The 19,675-nt window shown below is 37.5% G+C and overlaps 1 long non-coding RNA gene across 2 annotated transcripts in view; it reads left to right on the forward strand.

Moving 5' to 3' along the window:
• LOC138931087 (uncharacterized) overlaps positions 1 to 19,675 on the forward strand; it is a 187,448-nt gene that overhangs the window by 72,460 nt on the left and 95,313 nt on the right. For both annotated transcript variants that reach the window (XR_011446405.1, XR_011446404.1), the window contains exon 2: positions 15,756 to 15,868. This is a non-coding gene — a long non-coding RNA (uncharacterized lncRNA). The remainder of the gene's footprint in view (positions 1 to 15,755; positions 15,869 to 19,675) is intronic.

Raw genomic sequence — 19,675 nt, forward strand, 5'->3', positions numbered from 1 at the left:
CTCAAATTAACCTAGAGAGCTAGTGACACCTCTCTCAGTGTCGCAACTGGCATTTTTGTAGAAATTGGCAAGCTGAGTATAAAATTCATATGGAAATACGGATACAGAATAGACAAAGCAGTCTAGGGAAAAAAGTACATTAGAGAAGTCACATTTCCTGATTTTAGATCTCAGTACAGGGACTTCCCTGGTGGTCCAGGGGTTAAGAATTCATCTTCCAATGCAGGGCACATGGGTTTGATCCCTGGTTAGGGAACTAAGATTCTCTGTGCCATGGGGCAACTAAGTCCACATGCCACAACTACTGAGCCCACACACTCTGGAGCCCATGCGATAGGAAAAGAACCTGCATGCTGCAACAAAGATCCTGTGTGCCACAACTAAGACCCGATGCAGCCAAAAATAAATAAAATTTAAGAAAAGAAAACAGTAAACTGTTAAGAAAGCTTAGTACAGAGATCCAGTAATTAAGACCTCATGGTAAAATTGTAAGGGTAAACATACAGGTTATATAACTATATGGAAGGACAAAAATGGAAAATCCACAAATGTACCCACTTATATATGATTAATTGATTTCCTGACAAGAGTGTCAAGACACTACAGTGGGGAACATCAATCTTTTCAACAAATAATGTTGGGACAAGTGAATACCCCCATAGAAATGAATAAATTTGGTCCAGCAACTTCACACTTTGCAAAGATGAGTAAAATATGAATCAAAGACTTAAATTTTAAGGCTAACATCACAACTTTTAAGAGAAAACATAGTTGTACATCTGTAGGACCTTAGATTTGATGTAAAGTCTAAACCACAAGCAGCAAAATCAAAATATGGTAGCTTTTATTCTTGAAGAGATAGTGTCAAGACAGTGAAATAAAGTATAATAAAAAGAATGAAGTACTGATACTTGTTCAACATGGATGAATTTGAAAATACTATTCAAGTGGAAGCTGGATTCAGATGCCTCTTTCTGCATGATTGATTTATGCGATATGTCTAAAATGGGAAAAGCTATAAAGACAGAGTAGTTTTTAGAGGCTAGAATGATGTTAAAAATTGAACTTTGTTGTACATGAATTACAATAAAATAAATGTGCAAAAGATGGAAATATTCTTCTTTATTAAAGGTAAAGTGATATGTAAGCAAATGGAAAAATACTTAACATCATTTGTCAGTAAGGAAATGCCAGTAAGGAAATGCCAGTTAGAAATCACTGTGATATAAATAAATCTCTACTAGAGTGGCTGAGTTAAAAAAACCAGTATTTCCAAGTGCTGCTAAAGATATAGAATAAATGGAAGTTTTAGGCATTGTTTGTCAAATGGAACAGGTACCTTGTAAAAGCAATTTGTCAGTTTTTTAAATAAAATTAATTCTATAGCTATGATATAACCAGGCAATTGCTCTCATATGCATTTATCTTAAGTTGAAATAACAACATTTCTTCTCATATAGAACTATTCATTAATGTATACTCTTAAAATTAGCTTTATTTTGTCAGCCCAAACTTGAAAGAAGTCAAATGGCCCACAACAGGTTAGTGGATCTATAAAATATTCTACATCCATTTAGTGTAGCATTACTCTCCAAAAAAAGTATAATGAATTACTGATACCAAAGCCTATGACTATGTGGATCACAAGAAACTGTGGAAAATTCTGAAAGAGATGGGAATACCAGACCACCTGACCTGTCTCTTGAGAAATATGTATGCAGGTCAAAAAGCAATAGTTAGAACTGGACATAGAACAACAGACTGGTTCCAAAAGGAAAAGGAGTTATGTCCAAGGCTGTATATTGTCACCTTGCTTTTTTAACTTATATGCAGAGAACATCATGAGAAACGCTGGGCTGGATGAGTGACAAACTAGAATCAAGATTGCAGGGAGCCTGACAGGCTGCAGTCCATGGGTCGCAAAGAGTCGGACACGACTGAGCAACTGAACTGAAATGATAGCAATATAGATGAATCTCAAATGGATTTTGTTATGTAAAAGTGTCCATAGTGAAAGTACAGACACAGAGATGATGTTTTGGCACATGCAAGTATAACAGGAGCAAATAAAGTGATATTTTCCTGAGGTTAAGTGTGAAATGAAGCAGAAAAAAGAAGTGATTTTTTTGGTTATCAAAATGTTTCCTGATGCTTGGTACTATTTAAATAAATCAGTGTAATTTTTCTTTGATAATATCTTACTAGAGAGACCAACAACTTATTCCATTAATGTGCCAGATGGTAAATGTCTTAAACTTTGTGCCTTAAACCATATGGTATCTGTCACACTACTGAACTCTGTAGTCGTGGAAAGCATGCAAATTAATGAATACATATGTGTTCCAATCACAATTTATTTATAAAACAGGTTGTAAACTGATGTCAGTGGGGATGGGCAAGTAGAGAACATAAAAAATATGTCTCATTACTGGAATAGCAAGCTACTAAATACTGTCATAACCAATTATTTTGAACTACTGTATGATCCAGCAACTCTACTCTTGGGTGTGTGTGTGTATATATATATATCCAAAGAAAATGAAAACTATTAGAGAATATATGTGCAACTTAGTGTTCATAGCAGCCTTGTTTACAATAGCTATGATAAGAAAGTAAACTTGGTGTCTATCAACAGATGAATGGATAAAGAGGATGTGGTATATACACAATAGAAAACTACTCAGCCATAGAAGAGAATGAAATGTTGACATTTGCAGTAACCCAAATGGGCATAGAGAATATTGTATTTCATAAAGTAAGTCAGAGAAAGACAAATGCTATATGATACCATTTATATGTGCAATCTAAAAATAATACAAATGAATCGGTATAGCAAACAGAATAGGCCCACCGACATAGAAAACAAACTTAAGATTACTAAAGGGCAAGGGGAGGTTGGCGATGGATAAATTAGAAATGTGGAAGCAGCACATGCAATTCATTCTCAAAAAAACAACCCAATCAAAAAATGAATGGCAGACCTAAATAGATACTTCTCCATAGAAGACATACATATGGCCAACAAACACATGAAAACATGCCCAACGTCCCTAAGTAGAGAAATGCAAGTCAGAACTACAATGAGGTGTCACCTTACACTGGTCAGAATGGTCATCATCAAAAAATCTTGAAATGATAAATGCTGGAGAAGGTGTGGAGAAAACGGAACCCTTTTCCACTTTTGGTGGAAAAGTAAATTTATACAGTCGCTATCCAGAACAGTATGGAGATTCCTTAAAAAGCATGTTGATGTATGGCAAAACCAATACAATATTGTAAAATTAACCTCCAATTAAAATAAATAAATTTTATATTAAAAAATAGAGCTACCATATGACCCAGGAATTGCACTACTGGGCATAAATCCAGAGAAAACCATAATTCAAAATGATAAATGCACCCTAGTGTTTATTGCAGCACTATTTACAATAGCCAGGACATGGAAGCAACCTACATGTCCATCAACAGAGGGGTGGATAAAGAAAATATGGTACATACATACAATAGAATACTACTCGGCCATAAGAATGAATGGACTTGTGCTATTTTCGGGATGTGCATGGACCTACAGACTGTCGTACAGAGTGAATTAAGTCAGAAAGAGAAAAATATTGTATAATATTGCTAATATATTCAATCTAGAAAAATGAAGCAGTTGAACTTATTTTCAAAGCAGGAATAGAGAAACAGAGACACAGAAATAGAGAACAAATTTATGGATACCAAGGGAGGAAGTGGGGGTGGGATAAATGGTGAGATTGGGGTTGACATATATACAATACTGTGTATAAAATGGGCTTCCCAGGTGGCACTAGTGGTAAAGAACCCTCCTGCCAGTGCAGGAGATGTAAGAGATGTGGGTTTGATCCCTGGGTTGGGAAGATCCCCCGTAGAAGGGCATGGCAACCCTCTCCAGTATTGTTGCCTAGAGAATCCCATGGACATAGGATCCTGGCAGGCTATAGTCGATAGGGTAGCACAGTCAGACACAACCGAAGTAACTGAACACACATGTATAAAATAGGCTTTCCTGGTAACTCAGTGGTAAAAAAATCCACCTGCCAATGCAGAAGATGCGGGTTTGATCCCTGGGTCGGGAAGATACCCTGGAGAAGGAAAGGACAACTCATTCCAGTATTCTTGCCTGGGAAATCCCATGGATAAAAAAGACTGGAGGGCTACAGTCGATCGACAGCTCTTTTGTCAATCACAAAAGAGTTGGTCATGACTTAAGAGACTGCTACTGCTGCTAAGTCGCTTCAGTTGTGTCCGACTCTGTGACCCCGTGGACGGCAGCCCACCAGGCTCCTCCGTCCCTGGGATTCTCTAGGCAAGAATACTGGAGTGGGTTACCATTTCCTTCTCCAATGCATGAAAGTGAAAAGTGAAAATGAAGTTGCTCAAGTCGTGCCCGACTCTTAGCGACCCCATGGACTGCAGCCTACCAGGCTCCTCCGTCCATGGGGTTTTCCAGGCAAGAGTACTGGAGTGGGTTGCCATTGCCTTCTCCAACAGCCATTTGTTAAATAGATAACTAATGCGAACCTGCTGTATAGAACAGGGAAGTCTGTGCTCTGTGGTGACCTAAATAAGAAAGAAATCCAAGAAAGGGGATATATGTATATGTACAGCTGATTCACTTTGCTGTATATCAGAAACTAACACAACATTGTAAATCAACTATATTTCATTAAGAATTAAAAAAATTAGAAAAATTGGTATGTGATTAACAGATACAAACTACTCCACATAAAGTAGATAAGCAACATTGATTTACTGTATAGCACAAGAAGCTATTCAATATCTTATAATAACATATCATGGAAAATAATTTTTATGTATGTGGGTATATTTGCATGCTAAGTCACTTAAGTCATGTCTGACTGTTTGCAACCCTATTGACCACAGCCTGCCAGGCTCCTCAGTCCATGGGATTTTCCAGACAAGAATACTGGAGTAGGTTGCCATGCCCTCTGCCAAGGGATCTTCCTGACCCAGGTGTTGAACTCACGTCTCTTACATCTTCTGCACTGGCAAGTGAGTTCTTTACCACTAGCACTGCCTGGAAAGTATCAGTTTATTTCAGGTACATAGCCGTGTCCAACTCTTTGTGACCCCATAGACTGCAGCATGCCATCACCAACTCCTGGAGCTTACTCAAACTCATGTCCATTGAGTCAGTGATGCCATCCAACCATCTCATCCTCTGTCATCCCCTTCTTCTGCCTTCAATCTTTCCCAACATCAGGGTCTTTTCAAATGAGTCAGTTCTCTGCATCAGGTGGCCAAAGTATTGGAGTTTCAGCTTCAGTATTCCAATGAATACTCAGGACTGATTTCCTTTAGGATGGACTGGTTGGAGCTCTTTGCTGTCCAAGGGACTCTCAAGAGTCTTCTCCAATACCACAGTTCAAAAGCATCAACTCTTTGGCCCTCAGCTTTCTTTATAGTCCAACTCACACATCCATACCTGACTACTGGAAAAACCATAGCTTTGACTAGATGGACCTTTGTTGGCAAAGTAATGTCTCTGCTTTTTAATAAGCTGTCTAGATTGATCATAACTTTCCTCCAAAGAGCCAGCTCTTTTAGTTTCATGGCTGCAGTCACTGCAGTGATCTTGGAGCCCCAAAAAATAAAGTCTGTCACTATTTCCATTGTTTCCCCATCTATTTGCCATGAAGTGATGGGACCAGATGCCATGATCTTATATTTCTGAATGTTGAGTTTTAAGCCACCTTTTTCACTTTCCTCTTTCACTTTCATCAAGAGGCTCTTTAGTTCTTTTTTGAGTTGGTGATGCCATCCAACCATTTTGTCCTCTGTCGTCCCCTTCTCCTCCTGCTCTCAATCTTTCTCAGTTCAGTATCTTTTCCAATAAGTTGGCTCTTCGCATCAGATGACCACAGTATTGGAGCTTCAGGTTCAGCATCAGTCCTTCCAGTGAATATTCAGGGTTGATTTCCTTTAGGATTGACTTGTTTGATCTCTTTGCAGTCCAAGGGAATCTCAGAAGTCTTCTCCAGCACCACAGTTCAAAGGCATCATTTCTTTGCCATGCAGCCTTTTATATGGTCCAGCTCTCACATCTGTATATGACTACTGGAAAAACCATAGCTTTGACTGGATGGACTTTTGTTGGCAAAGTAATGTAGATGGCTAGTAAACACAAAAGATCCTCAACATCACTCATTATTAGAGAAATGCAAATTAAAACCACAATGAGGTGTCATTTCACTTTGGTCAGAATGGCATTCATCAGAAAAAACTGAAAAGAGTAAGTGCTGGTGAGGATGTGCAGGAAATGGAACCTTCTGACAGTGTTGATGAGAATGCAAACTGATACAATCGCTATGAAGTACAGTATGGAGATTGCTTACAAAATTATGAAGAAAAGTACCATGTGACTCAGCAATCCCATTCATGGGCATGTACCCCGATGAAACCAGAATTGAAAAATACATACATACCCTAATGTTAATTGCAGCACTGTTTATAATAGCTAGGACTTGGAAACAACTTAGATGTCCCTTGATAGATGAATGGATAAGGAAGTTGTGGTACATTTACACTGTGGAATATTACTCAGTTATAGAAAGAAATGCATTTGAGTTGGTCTAATGAGGTGAATAGAGCCTATGATACAGAGTAAAAGAAAAGCAAAGTAAGAAAGAAAGACAAATACTGTATATTAACACATATATATGGAATCTAAAAAGATGGTACTGATGGTCCTACATGTAGGTAAGCAAAGGCGACAGACATAAAGAACAGACTTTTGGACTCAGTGGAGGAAGCACAGAGCAGGATGATTTGAGAGAATACTTTTGTAACATATACATTACTGTATGTAAAATAGATAACCAGTGTGAATTTAATGTATGGCACAGGGCACCCAAAGCCAGTGTTTTGTGACAGCCTGTAGGGATAGGGTAGAGAGGGCATTGGGAGGGGGGTTCAAGATGGAGGGGACATATGTATACCATTGGTTGATTCATACTGATGTATGGGAAAAACCATTACAATATTGTAAAGTGATTATCCTCCAATGTAAATAAAATTTTTTTTTTTTTACTTTATTTTACTTTACAATACTGTATTGGTTTTGCCATACATCAACATGAATCCGCCATGGGTGTACACATGTTCCCAATCCTGAACCCCCCTCCCTCCTCCCTCTCCATACCATCTCTCTGGGTCATCCCAGTGCACCAGCCCCAAGCATCCTGTATCCTGCATCGAACCTAGACTGGTGATTCGTTTCTTATATGATATTATACATGTTTCAATGCCATTCTCCCAAATCATCCCACCCTCTCCCTCTCCCACAGAGTCCAAAAGACACTTCTATACATCTGTGTCTCTTTTGCTGTCTCGCATACAGGGTTATCGTTATCATCTTTCTAAATTCCATATATATGTATTAGTATACTGTATTGGTGTTTTTCTTTCTGGCTTACTTCACTCTGTATAATAGGCTCCAGGTTCATCCACCTCATTAGAACTGATTCAAATGTATTCTTTTTAATGGATAAGTAATACTCCATTGTGTATATGTACCACAGATTTCTTATCCATTCATCTGCTGATGGACATCTAGGTTGCTTCCATGTCCTGGCTCTTATAAACAGTGCTGCGATGAACATTGGGGGTACACGTGTCTCTTTCAATTCTAGTTTCCTCGGTGTGTATGCCCAGCAGTGGAATTGCTGCATCATAAGGCAGTTCTATTTGCAGTTTTTTAAGGAATCTCCACACTGTTCTCCATAGTGGCTGTACTAGTTTGCATTCCCACCAACAGTGTAAGAGGGTTCCCTTTTCTCCACACCCTCTCCAGCATTTATTGCTTGTAGACTCTTGGATCACAGCCATTCTGACTGGTTTGAAGTAATTTTTCTAAAAAGAAAAAAGAAGGAACTTATTAAAAAATCCTCCACAGGCAATGTTTTTTTAATTGTGTTTTTCTAAGCGTTATTGAAATATAGTTCATTTACAATGTTTTAGCTTCAGATATACATCAAAGTTACTTATATATATATATTTCTTTTCAAGTTTATTTTCCATGAAAAATTATTACAAGATGTTGACTGTAGTTCCCTGTCCTATACAGTAGTTCCTTGTTCCTTATCTACTCATACATTATATATAGTAGTGTGTATATTCAGTTCAGTTCAGTCGCTCAGTTATGTCCGATTCTTTGCGACCCCATGAATTGCTGCATGCCAGGCCTCCCTGTCCATCACCAACTCCCAGAGTCCATCCAAACCCATGTCCATTGATCGATGATGCCATCCAACCATCTCATCCTCTGTTGTCCCCTTCTCCTGCCTTCAATCTTTCCTAGCATCAGGGACTTTTCACATGAGTCAGCTCTTTGCATCAGGTGGCCAAAGTATTGGAGTTACAGTTTCAAAATCAGTCCTTCCAATGAACACCCAGGAGTGATCTCCTTTAGGATGGACTGGTTGGATCTCCTTGCACACCAAGGGACTCTCAAGAGTCTTCTCCAACACCACAGTTCAAAAGCATCAGTTCTTTGGTGTGCAGCTTGCTTTATAGTCCAACTCTCACATCCATACATAACTACTGGAAAAACCATTGCCTTGACTAGACGGACCTTTGTTGACAAAGTAATGTCTCTGCTTTTTAATATGTTGTCTAAGTTGGTCATAACTTTCCTTCCAAGGTGTAAGTGTCTTTTAATTTCATGGTTGCAGTCACCATCTGCAGTGATTTTGGAGCACAGAAAAGTAAAGTCAGCCACTGTTTCCACAGTTTCCCCATCTATTTGCCGTGAAGTGAAGGGAGTGGATGCCATGATCTTTGTTTTCTGAGTGTTGAGCTTTAAGCCAACTTTTCACACTCCTCTTTCACTTTCATCAAGAGGCTCTTTAGTTCTTCACTTTCTGCCATAAGGGTGGTGTCATCTGCATATCTGAGATTATTGATATTTCTCCTGGAAATCTTGATTCCAGCTTGTGCTTCCTCCAGCCCAGCATTTCTCATGATGTACTCTGCATAGAATGTAAATAAGCAGGTGACAGTATACAGCCTTGATGTACTCCTTTTCCTATTTGGAACCAGTCTGTTGTTCCATGTCCAGTTCTAAGTGTTGCTTCCTGACCTGCATACACGTTTCTCAAGAGGCAGGTCAGGTGGTCTGGTATTCCCATCTCTCTCAGAATTTTCCACAGTTTATTGTGATCCATACAGTCAAAGGCTTTGGCATAGTCAATAAAGCAGAAATAGATGTTTCTGTGGAGCTCTCTTGCTTTTTCGATGATCCAGCAGATGTTAGCAGTTTGATCTCTGGTTCCTCTGCCTTTTCTAAAACCAGCTTGAATATCTGGAAGTTCACGGTTCACGTATTGCTGAAGCCTGGCTTTGAGAATTTTGAGCATTACTTTATTAGCGTGTGAGATGAGTGCAATTGTGCAGTAGTTTGAGCATTGCCTTTCTTTGGGCTTGGAATGAAAACTGACCTTTTCCAGTCCTGTGGCCACTGCTGAATTTTCCAAATTTGCTGGCAGATTGAGTGCAGCACTTTCACAGCATCATCTTCCAGGATTTGCAATAGCTCAACTGGAATTCCATCACCTCCACTAGCTTCGTTCGTAGTGATGCTTTCTAAGGCCCACTTGACTTCAGATTCCACGATATCTGGCTCTTGGTGAGTGATCACACCATCGTGATTATCTGGGTCTGGAAGATTTTTTTTGTACTGTTCTTCTGTGTATTCTTGTCACCTTCTCTTAATATCTTCTGCTTCTGTTAGGTGCTTACCATTTCTGCATCCCTAATGACTATATAGTGGAAGTGAGAAATAGATTTAAGGGACTAGATCTGACAGAGTGTCTGATGAACTATGGACAGAGGTTTGTGACATTGTACAGGAGACAGGAATCAAGACCATCCCCAAGAAAAAGAAATGCAAAAAAGCAAAATGGCTGTCTGAGGAGGCCTTACAAATAGCATTGAAAAGAAGGCAAGCGAAAAACAAAGGAGACAAGGAAAGGTATACACATATGAATGCAGAGTTTCAAAGAATAGCAAGGAGAGATAATAAAGCCTTCCTCAGTGATCAGATGCAAAGAAATAGAGGAAAACAGTAGAACGGGAAAGACTAGAGATGTCTTCAAGATAATTAGAGATACCAAGGGAATATTTTATGCAAAGATGGACTCAATAAAGTATGTATATTTTAATCCCAAACTTCTAACTGATCCTTCTTTCTCCCTTTCCCCTTTGGTATCCTTAATAAGTTTTCTTTTCTGTGTGAATCTATTACTGTTTTAGAATACGTTATTTTGTATAATTTTTTACATTCCACGTATAAGCATTATATTTGTCTTTGTCTGAGTTTACTTAGTATGATCATCTCTAGGTCCATGAATGTTGCTGCAAATTGCATTATTTCATTTGTTTTTTCTTTCTGTGTAGTATTCTATTCTATATATGTACCACATTATCTGTACATCTGTCCATGGAAACAAGCTGCGTTCATGTCTCGCTATTAGAAATACTGCTGCCAGGGACATTGGGTGAATATGTATCTTTTCAAATTAGAGTTTTCTCTGGATATATGCCTAGGAGTGGGATCACTGAATAATATGGTGACTCTAATTTTTTAGTATTTTAAGAAAACACCATGCTGTTCTCCATAGTGGTTGCCCTAGTTTATATTTGCATCAACAGTGTGCTAGGGTTCTCTTTTCTCCACATCCTTACCAATGTTTGTTATTTATAGACTTTTGATGATAGCCATTCTGAAATGTGTGAAGTGATATCTCATTGTGGTTGTGATGTGTTGGAGTTTCAGCACATTGTGAAGCATTTTGTTTCACTTCCCTGATGATTTGCAGTGTTGAGCATCCTTTCATGTCTGTTGCTCATCTGCATTTCCTCCTTGGAAAATGGTTGTTCAGTTCTTCTGCCCATTTCAAAATCAGATTGTTTTGTGTTGAATTGTATGAACTGTTTATACATGCTAATTATTAACTTCTCATGCATCATATAATTTGCAAATATTTTCTCCCAGTCTCTAGGTTGTCTTTTCATTTTATTAGTAGTTTCCTTTGCTATGCAAAAGCATTTTAATTTAATTAGATCCCATTTGTTTATTTTTGCTTTTATATCCTTCGATTTTGGATAGGAGATCCAGTAAACTATTCCTACTGTTGATTTATTTCAGACTGTTCTGCCTGTGTTTTCCATTAGGAATTTTGTGGTTTCCGCTCTTATATTTATGTCTTTAATCCATTTTGAGTTCGTTTTTGTATGTGTTGTTCAAGAATGTTCTAAGTTCATTCCTTCTTTATTTGGCTGCATTCAGTCTTAGTTGTGGCATGTGGGCTTTCTAGTTGTGATTTGTGGGCTCAAGAGTACAGGAGCTCAGTAGTTGGGGCATGCCAGCTTGGTTACCCCTTGGCATGTGGGATCTTAGTTTTCCATCCATGGATTGAACCTGCATTGGAAGACATTCTTGACCATTGAACCACAACGAAAGTCCCTAATTTCATTCTTTTACTTGTAGCTATCCAGTTTTTCCAGCATCAATTATTGAAGAGACTGTCTTCATTTTATGTTCTTGCCCCTTTTTGTTGTAGATTAATTGACCATAACTGCATGGGTTTATTTCTGTTTTGTTTTTTATACTTGAAAAGTAGTTGATTTGCAATGTTGTGTTAGTTTTAGGTGTATAGCACAGTGATGTGGTTATACATAAATATATACATACATATATATAACTGCAGAGAAGGCAATGGCACCCCACTCCAGTATTCTTGCCTGGAAGATCCCATGGACGGAGGAGCCTGGTAGGCTGCAGTCCAAGGGGTCGCTAAGAGTCGGACACAACTGAGTGACTTCACTTTCACTTTTCACTTTCCTGCATTGGAGAAGGAAATGGCAACCAGCTCCAGTGTTCTTGCTTGGAGAATCCCAGGGAAAGGGGAGCCTGGTGGGCTGCCATCTAAGGGGTCACACAGAGTTGGACACGACTGAAGTGACTTAGCAGCAGCATGTATAACTGAATAAACATGTATTTTTAAGATTCCTTTTCCTTGTAGGATTTTACAGTATATTGAATAGAGTTCCCTATGCTAAACAGTACATGTTAGTCACTCAGTCATGTCATCTAGCAGAAAACCTAAATGGTCTTTGATTTGGCAATGAGTGTATTTTTGGTGCAACACCAAAGGCCCAATTCATGAAACATATAGTTAAAAGCTGGATTTCATTAAACTTAAAATGTTGTTGCTATATTCAAAATGAATAACCAACATGAACCTACTGTATAGCATATGGAACTCTACTCAATGTTATGTGGCAGCCTGGATGGAAGGGGAGTTTGAGAGAGAATGTATGCTGGTCGCTCAATCATGTCTGACACTGTGACCCCATGGATTGTGGCCCACCAGGCTCCTTTGTCCATGGGATTTTCCAGGCAAGAATACTGGAGTGGGTTACCATTCCCTTCTTCAGGGGATCTTCCTGACCCGGGGATTGAACCTGGGTCTCCCGCATTGCAGGCACACTCTTTACCGTCTGAGACACTAGGGAAGACTATGAGGGAGAATGGATACATGTGTACCTATGGCTGAACCCTTTAGCTGTTCACCTGAAACTATCACAGTATTGTTAATTGGGTATTTCCCAATAGAAAATAAAAAGTTTTTTTTAAAAAAAGGTGTGCTTTGCAAAAGATAATGTTAAGAGAATAGGAAGATCAGCCAGAGACTGGTAGAAAATATTTGCAAAAGAAACATTTGGTAAAAGACTATCATCCAGGTTGCACAAAAACTCTAATAGGCGCTCAATAGTAAGAATGCAATCTGATTAAATAGTAAATAGAAGAACTAACATACATCTCACCAAGGAAAATATACAGGTGGGAAATATGTTATCAGGAAAATGCAAATGAACATAAAAAGCCACTGTACACGTATTAGAATGATGAAAATCAGAACACTTAAAAACTGCATTCTGGTGAGGGCCTGGAGTAACAGGAATTGTTGTATATTGCTGGTGGGAATGCACAGTAGTAAAGCCACTTTTGAAGCTGGTTCAGTCATTTCTTACAAAAGTAAGCATACCGTTACCATACAATTCTCCAATTATGGTTATTGGTATTTACCCATAGGAATTGTAAAATTATGTCCCCATGAACACTTGCTCATGTATACATTTAGCAGCTTAATTCATTAATGACCAAATTTGGAAGCATTTAAGATGTCCGTCAATAGGAGGGACAATGTAAGTAGAATAAACAATTTATTGAAAGAATTATACAGTGAGCATTACCTCTCTACCTGATTTTTAAAATTTATTTTATTGAAGTATAGTTGTTTACAGTGATTCAGGTTTATAGCAGAGTGATTCAGTTATGTGTGTATATGTGTGTATTTATGGTTTTCTAAAAATTGTTTCCCTTTATTGAAGATATTGAATATAGTTCCCTGTGCTATACAGTAGAGTGTTGATAATTTTATATATAGTAGTTTGTTTTTGTTAATCCCAGATTTACAATTAATCCTTCCCTCCTTTCCCTTTTGGTAACCATAACTTAGTTTTCTCTTTTTTTTAATTGGAGGAAAACGGCTTTACAATTTTGTGTTTATTTCTGTAACGTAGTTTTCTGAGTCTATTGCTGTTTTGCAAATAAGGTAATTTGTATCATCTTTAAAAAACATTCTACATATAAGGGATATCATATGATGTTTATCTTTCTTTGTCTGACCTCACTTAGTAAATGTTGTTGCAAATGTCATTATTTCATTTTTTGTGGTTCACTAATATTCCATATATATATATATATATATATATATATATATATATATATATATGCCACATCTTCTTTATCCATTCATCTATTGGTAGACATTTAGTTTGGTTCCATGTCTTATCTATTTTAAATAGTGCCGTTATGAACATTGGTGTGCATGTATCTTTTCGAGTTATAGTTTATGTTTTTTCTGACTGTGTGCCCAGGTGTGGATTGCTGGATCATAAGAAACCTCCATATAGTTTTCCATAGGGGCAATACCAATTTCATCCCCAGCAACAGTTCTCTACCTGATTTTACATCATTAAACTGTTATCAGTTATCAAGTGTGCATGGTTTTGGTGGAGGAAAAGAGATATATCAATGAAAGAAAAAAAAAGAACCCAGAAATTGATTTTCAGAAATATACTCAGCCTGTTTTTAACTAATGTCTAAAATCAATTTACTGGATGAAAGATGTTTTTCTTTTTTAAATTTTATTTATTTTTTAACTGAAGGATAGTTGCATGAATCAGTATTTTTTATACTAGTTTCTGGATCAATTAAACAGGCATAAATTTTAAAAGTGAACTTTGACCTAAACCTCACATCTGCCCAGATTAACTCAAAATGGATCATGGATTTAAATGTAAAATGCCCAAATGTATAAAACGTTTAGACTTAACTATAGGACAAATTTTTTTTTGACTTAGCACTTGGCAAATTGTTCTTAATGATGACAGCCAAAAAAAAATTCATTTAACAAAATGAATTGATAAATTGGATGACATTAAAATTTTATAGTTTCGGTCTGCATAAGTCCGTATGAAGAAAATGGAAAGATAATTTGTATTCTCAGAGAAAATATCCACGAACCACTAGTGTGTCACTGGGCATGTTCCTGTTTATATATTCAGTACTCAACCATGGAAATGCAAACCATATAATTAGAAATTGGGCAAAATGCACATAGGAGCATTTTACTGATGTATCACCAAGGACATGGAAAGGTATTGAAAATTGCTAACAGTTAGAGAAATACAAATTAATAGCAGGATGTGATACCATCATTTACGTGATAGAAGAGCTAAAATACATAATATTGACCGTAGGAAATCCTGAGGTAGATGTGAAAAAACTGAAACTCTCATACATTCTTAATGGGTGAATCAATCAAATTTATATCCATTTTTGAAAGCATTTTTTAAGCTTGGCTAGTTTTCTTTTTTCTAGTGTTTTATTTTTAAAAAATTTTATATTGAAGTATAGTTGATTTACAATGCTGTACAGCAAAATGATTCAGTTATATATACATGCCTTTTTAAAAATATTTTTTCCATTATTGTTGAATATAGTTCGCCTTGCTATATAGTAGGACCTTTTTGTTTATTCATTCTGTGTACAATAGTCTTCATCTGTTAACCCTAAGCTTCCACTCTATGCCTCCCCTAAACCCTCACACTTGGCAACCATTCTATTTTCTATGTCCATGAATTTGTTTTTGTTTCATAGATAGATTCATTTGTGTCCTATTTTAAATTCCACATATAGATATCATATGGTGTTTGTCTTTGTTGGACTTACTTCACTTAGTCTGATAATCTGTAGTTGCATCCATGTTGCTGTGAATGGCAGTATTTCATTGTTTATCACGGCTGAGTTTTATTCCATTGTGTGTGTGTACCATAGCATCTTTATCCTTTTATCTGTCAGTGTACCTTTAGGTTGTTTACTTGTCTTTGCTATTGTGACTAGTGCTGCCATGAACATTTATGCATGTATCTTTTCAATTATAATTTTCTCTGGATATATGTCCAAGAGTGGTACTGCTGGGTCATATGGTATTTCTACTTTTACTTTTCTGAAGAACCTCCATACTATATTGCTCAGTGGGTGCACCTTACATTCCCACCAACACTGTAGGAGGTTTCCATTTTCTCCATACACTCCACAGCAGTTGTAATTTGTAGACCTTTTTTTTTTTCCCTTTTAGGTGTTTTTTGTTTTGTTTTGGCTGCTCTACACTGCCTGTGGAATTTTGTTCTCAAACCAGGGATTGAACCCCGTGATCCCTGCAGTGTAGAATCTTAACCACTGGACTACCAGGTAAGTTCCTATGTCCTTGTTATTTGGGTTTTTTTTGTTGTTGTTGTTGTTAATCTTTTTGTTTTATATTGGGATTTAGCTGATTAACAGTGTTGTGATAATTTCAGGTGAACAGCCAAAGGGACTCAGCCATAGATATCTATGTATCCACTCTTCCCCAAACTCTTCTCCCATCAAGGCTGTCACATAACATTAGGGGGAACGGATAGTTTGGGAATTTGGAATGGATATGTATACACTGCTGTACTTAAAATGGGTAACCAACAAGGACCTAGTGTATAGCACAGGCAAGTAGACTTTTTAATGGTGGCCATTCTTGCCAGTGTGAGGTGGTACTTCACTGTAGTTTTGATTTGCATTTCTCTAATACATACTGATGATAAGCATTTTTTCATGTGCCTATTTGCCATCTCTATGTCTTCTTTGGAGGCTTATCTATTTAGGTCTTCTCCCCGTTTTTGGAATGGGTTGTCTGTTTTTGTTTTTGTTGAGTTGTGTTTGCTGTTTCTGTACTTCAAAAATGAAGCCCTAGTCATTTGCATCTCTTGCAAGTATTTCCCCCGTTCTGTAGATTGTCTTTTTTGTTTTGTTTATGTTTTGTTTGAGTGTGCAAAAGCTTGTAAGTTTGATTAGGAACCATTTTCATTTTCTCTGTGACTGCACCATGCAGCTTGTGTGATCTGACCTGGGATTGAGCTCATACCCTGAACAGTGAAAGTACAGAGTCCTAACCATTGGACCACTAGGGAATTCCTCCATTTATTTTTCTTCCCTGTGGTTTTTATTCCTTTTTTTTTTTCTTTTTAAATGGATTCCTTTGCTGTGCAATAGCTTGTAAGATTGATTCAGTTCAGTTCAGTCACTCAGTCATGTCTGACTCTTTGCGACCCCACGGACTGCAGCACGCCAGGCCTCCCTGTCCATCACCAACTCCTGGAGCTCACTCAAACTTATGTCCATTGAGTCAGTGATGCCATCCAGCCATCTCATCCTCTGTCGTCCCCTTCTCCTCCCCCCTTCAATCTTTCCCAACATCAGGGTCTTTTCAAATGAGTCAGTTCTCCGCATTAGGTGGCCAAAGTATTGGAGTTTCGGCTTCATCATCAGTCCTTCCAATAAATATTCAGGACTAATTTCCTTTAGGATGGACTGGCTGGATCTCCCAGCAATCCAATGGACTCTCAAGAGTCTTTTCCAACAACACAATTCAAAAGCATCAATTCTTCAGTGCTCAGCTTTCTTTATAGTCCAACTCTCACATCCATACATGACTACTGGAAAAACCATAGCTTTGACTAGACAGACCTTTGTTGACAAAGTAATGTCTCTGCTTTTTAATATGCTGTCTAGATTGGTCATAACTTTTCTTCCAAGGAGAAAGCATCTTTTAATTTCATGGCTGCAGTCACCATCTACAGTGATTTTGGAACCCCCCAAAATAAATTCAGCCGCTGTTTCCACTGTTTCCCCATCTATTTGTGATGAAGTGAAGGGACTGGATGCCATGATCTTAGTTTTCTGAATGTTGAGTTTTAAGCCAACTTTTTCACTCTCCTCTTTCACTTTCATCAAGAGTCTCTTCATTTTCTTCTTCACTTTCTGCCATAAGGGTGGTATCATCTGCATATCTGAGGTTATTGATATTTCTCCTGGCAATCTTGATTCCAGCTTGTGCTTCATTGAGCCCAGCGTTTTTCATGATGTACTCTGCATATAAGTTAAATAATCAGGGTGACAATACGCAGCCTTGACATATTTCTTTCCTGATTTGGAACCAGTCTTTTGTTCCATGTCCAGTTCTTACTGTTGCTTCTTAACCTGCATACAGATTTCTCAGGAGGCAGGTCAGGTGGTCTGGTATTCCTATCTCTTTCAGAATTTTCCACTGTTTCTTGTGATCCACATAGTCAAAGGCTTTGACATAGTCAATAAAGCAGAAATAGATGTTTTTGTGGAACACTCTTGCTTTTTTGATGATCCAGTGAATGTTGGCAATTTGATCTCTTTTTCCTCTGCTTTTTCTAAGTCCAACTTGAACATCTGGAAGTTCATGGTTCACGTAATGTTGAAGCCTGGCTTGGAGAATTTTGAGCATTACTGTGCTAGTGCGTGAGATGAATGCAATTGTGTGGTAGTTTGAGCATTCTTTGGCATTGCCTTTCTTTGGGATTAGAATGAAAACTGACCTTTTCCAGTCCTGTGGCCACTGCCGAGTTCCAAAATTGCTGGCATATTGAGTGTAGCACTTTCACAGCATCATCTTTCAGGATTTGAAATAGCTCAACTGGAATTCCATCACCTCCACTAGCTATGTTCATAGTGATGCTTCCTAAGACCCACTTAACATCACATGTCTGGTTCTAGGTGAGTGATCACACCATCATGGTTATCTGGGTCATGAAGATCTTTTTGTATAGTTCTCCTGGGTATTCTTGCCACCTCTTCTTAATATCTTCTGCTTCTATTAGGTCCATACCATTTCTGTCCTTTATTGTGCCTGTCTTTTCATGAAATGTTCCCTTGGTATCTCTAATTTTCTTGAAGAAATGTCTAGTCTTTCCTACTAAGTTTGATTAAGTTCCCCCCACTTTTTTTCTAGTAAGTTTGATTAGGTTCCTTTTTTTGTTTGTTTGTTTTTCTTGGGAGATTCACCTAAGAAAACATTGGTATGATTTATGTTTGACAATATTTTGCCTATACTGTCTTTGAGGACTTTTATAGTGTCCTGCCTAATGTTTAAGTCTTTAAGCCCTTTTGAGTTTATTTTTGTGTGTGGTGAGAGGGTGTGTTCCGACTTCATTGAGTTACATGCGGCTGTTCAACTTTCCCAACACCACTTAGTGAAGAGAGTTTTTCCCATTTTGTATTCTTGCCTCCTTTGTCAAAGATTAATTGACAAGGGTATGTCAGGCAATTCTTTACCACTAACACCACTTAATTTCTTACTGGTTTTCTGTGTGGATCATCTGTCCATTAGTGTAAGTTGGGTATTAAAGTCCCCTACTATTGTTGTGTTACAGTTTATTTCCCATTTTGTGAGTTTTAGTATTATGTTTTGAGATGCTCTTCTTTGCATCAGTATTCAGAATTTTTATGTCTTCTTTTTGAATTGATCTGTTCATCATTATGTGGTGTCATTTTTGGTCTCTTGTAATATTCTTCATTGTGCAGTCTGTTTTGTCTTATTTTAGAATTGCTCCTTTGGCTTTCTTCTGATTTCCATTAGCATTGAATGTTTTTTCTATCCCCTCACTTTAAGTCTGTGTCTCTTGAAGATAGCACATATACAGGTCTTGTTTTTGTATCCATTCAGCCAGTCTGTGACTTTTAGATGTAGTGTTTAATCTATTTACATTTAATGTCAAAAACTTAAATATTTATTAATAAATAGTAATAAATTTTTTAAATTGTTAATTAATCAAATTGTTAATTTTTCTTAATTGTTTTGGATTTGGTTGTTTCTGTAGGTCTTTTCTTTTCTTGTGTTTCCTGCCTAGAGAGGTACTTTTAGCATTTGTTGTAAAGCTGGTTTGTTGGTGCTGAGTTCTCTTAAACTTTGCTTATCTGTAAGGCTTTTCATTTCTTCATTGATTTTGAATTAGATCCTTGCTGGATAGAGTAAACTTGATTGTAGATTTTCCTTTTCAGTACTTTAAATGTATCCTGTCACTCCCTTCTGGCCTGCAGAGTTTCTCCTAAGAGATCTGCTCTCAGCATTATGAGGATTCCCTTGTATGTTACTTGTTGCTCTTCCCTTGCTGTTTTGAATATGTTTTCATTGTGTTCAGTTTTTGTTAGTGTGATTAA

The sequence above is a fragment of the Ovis canadensis genome, chromosome X (genome assembly GCF_042477335.2).
Source record: "Ovis canadensis isolate MfBH-ARS-UI-01 breed Bighorn chromosome X, ARS-UI_OviCan_v2, whole genome shotgun sequence".
NCBI classification, from domain to species: Eukaryota; Metazoa; Chordata; class Mammalia; order Artiodactyla; family Bovidae; genus Ovis; species Ovis canadensis.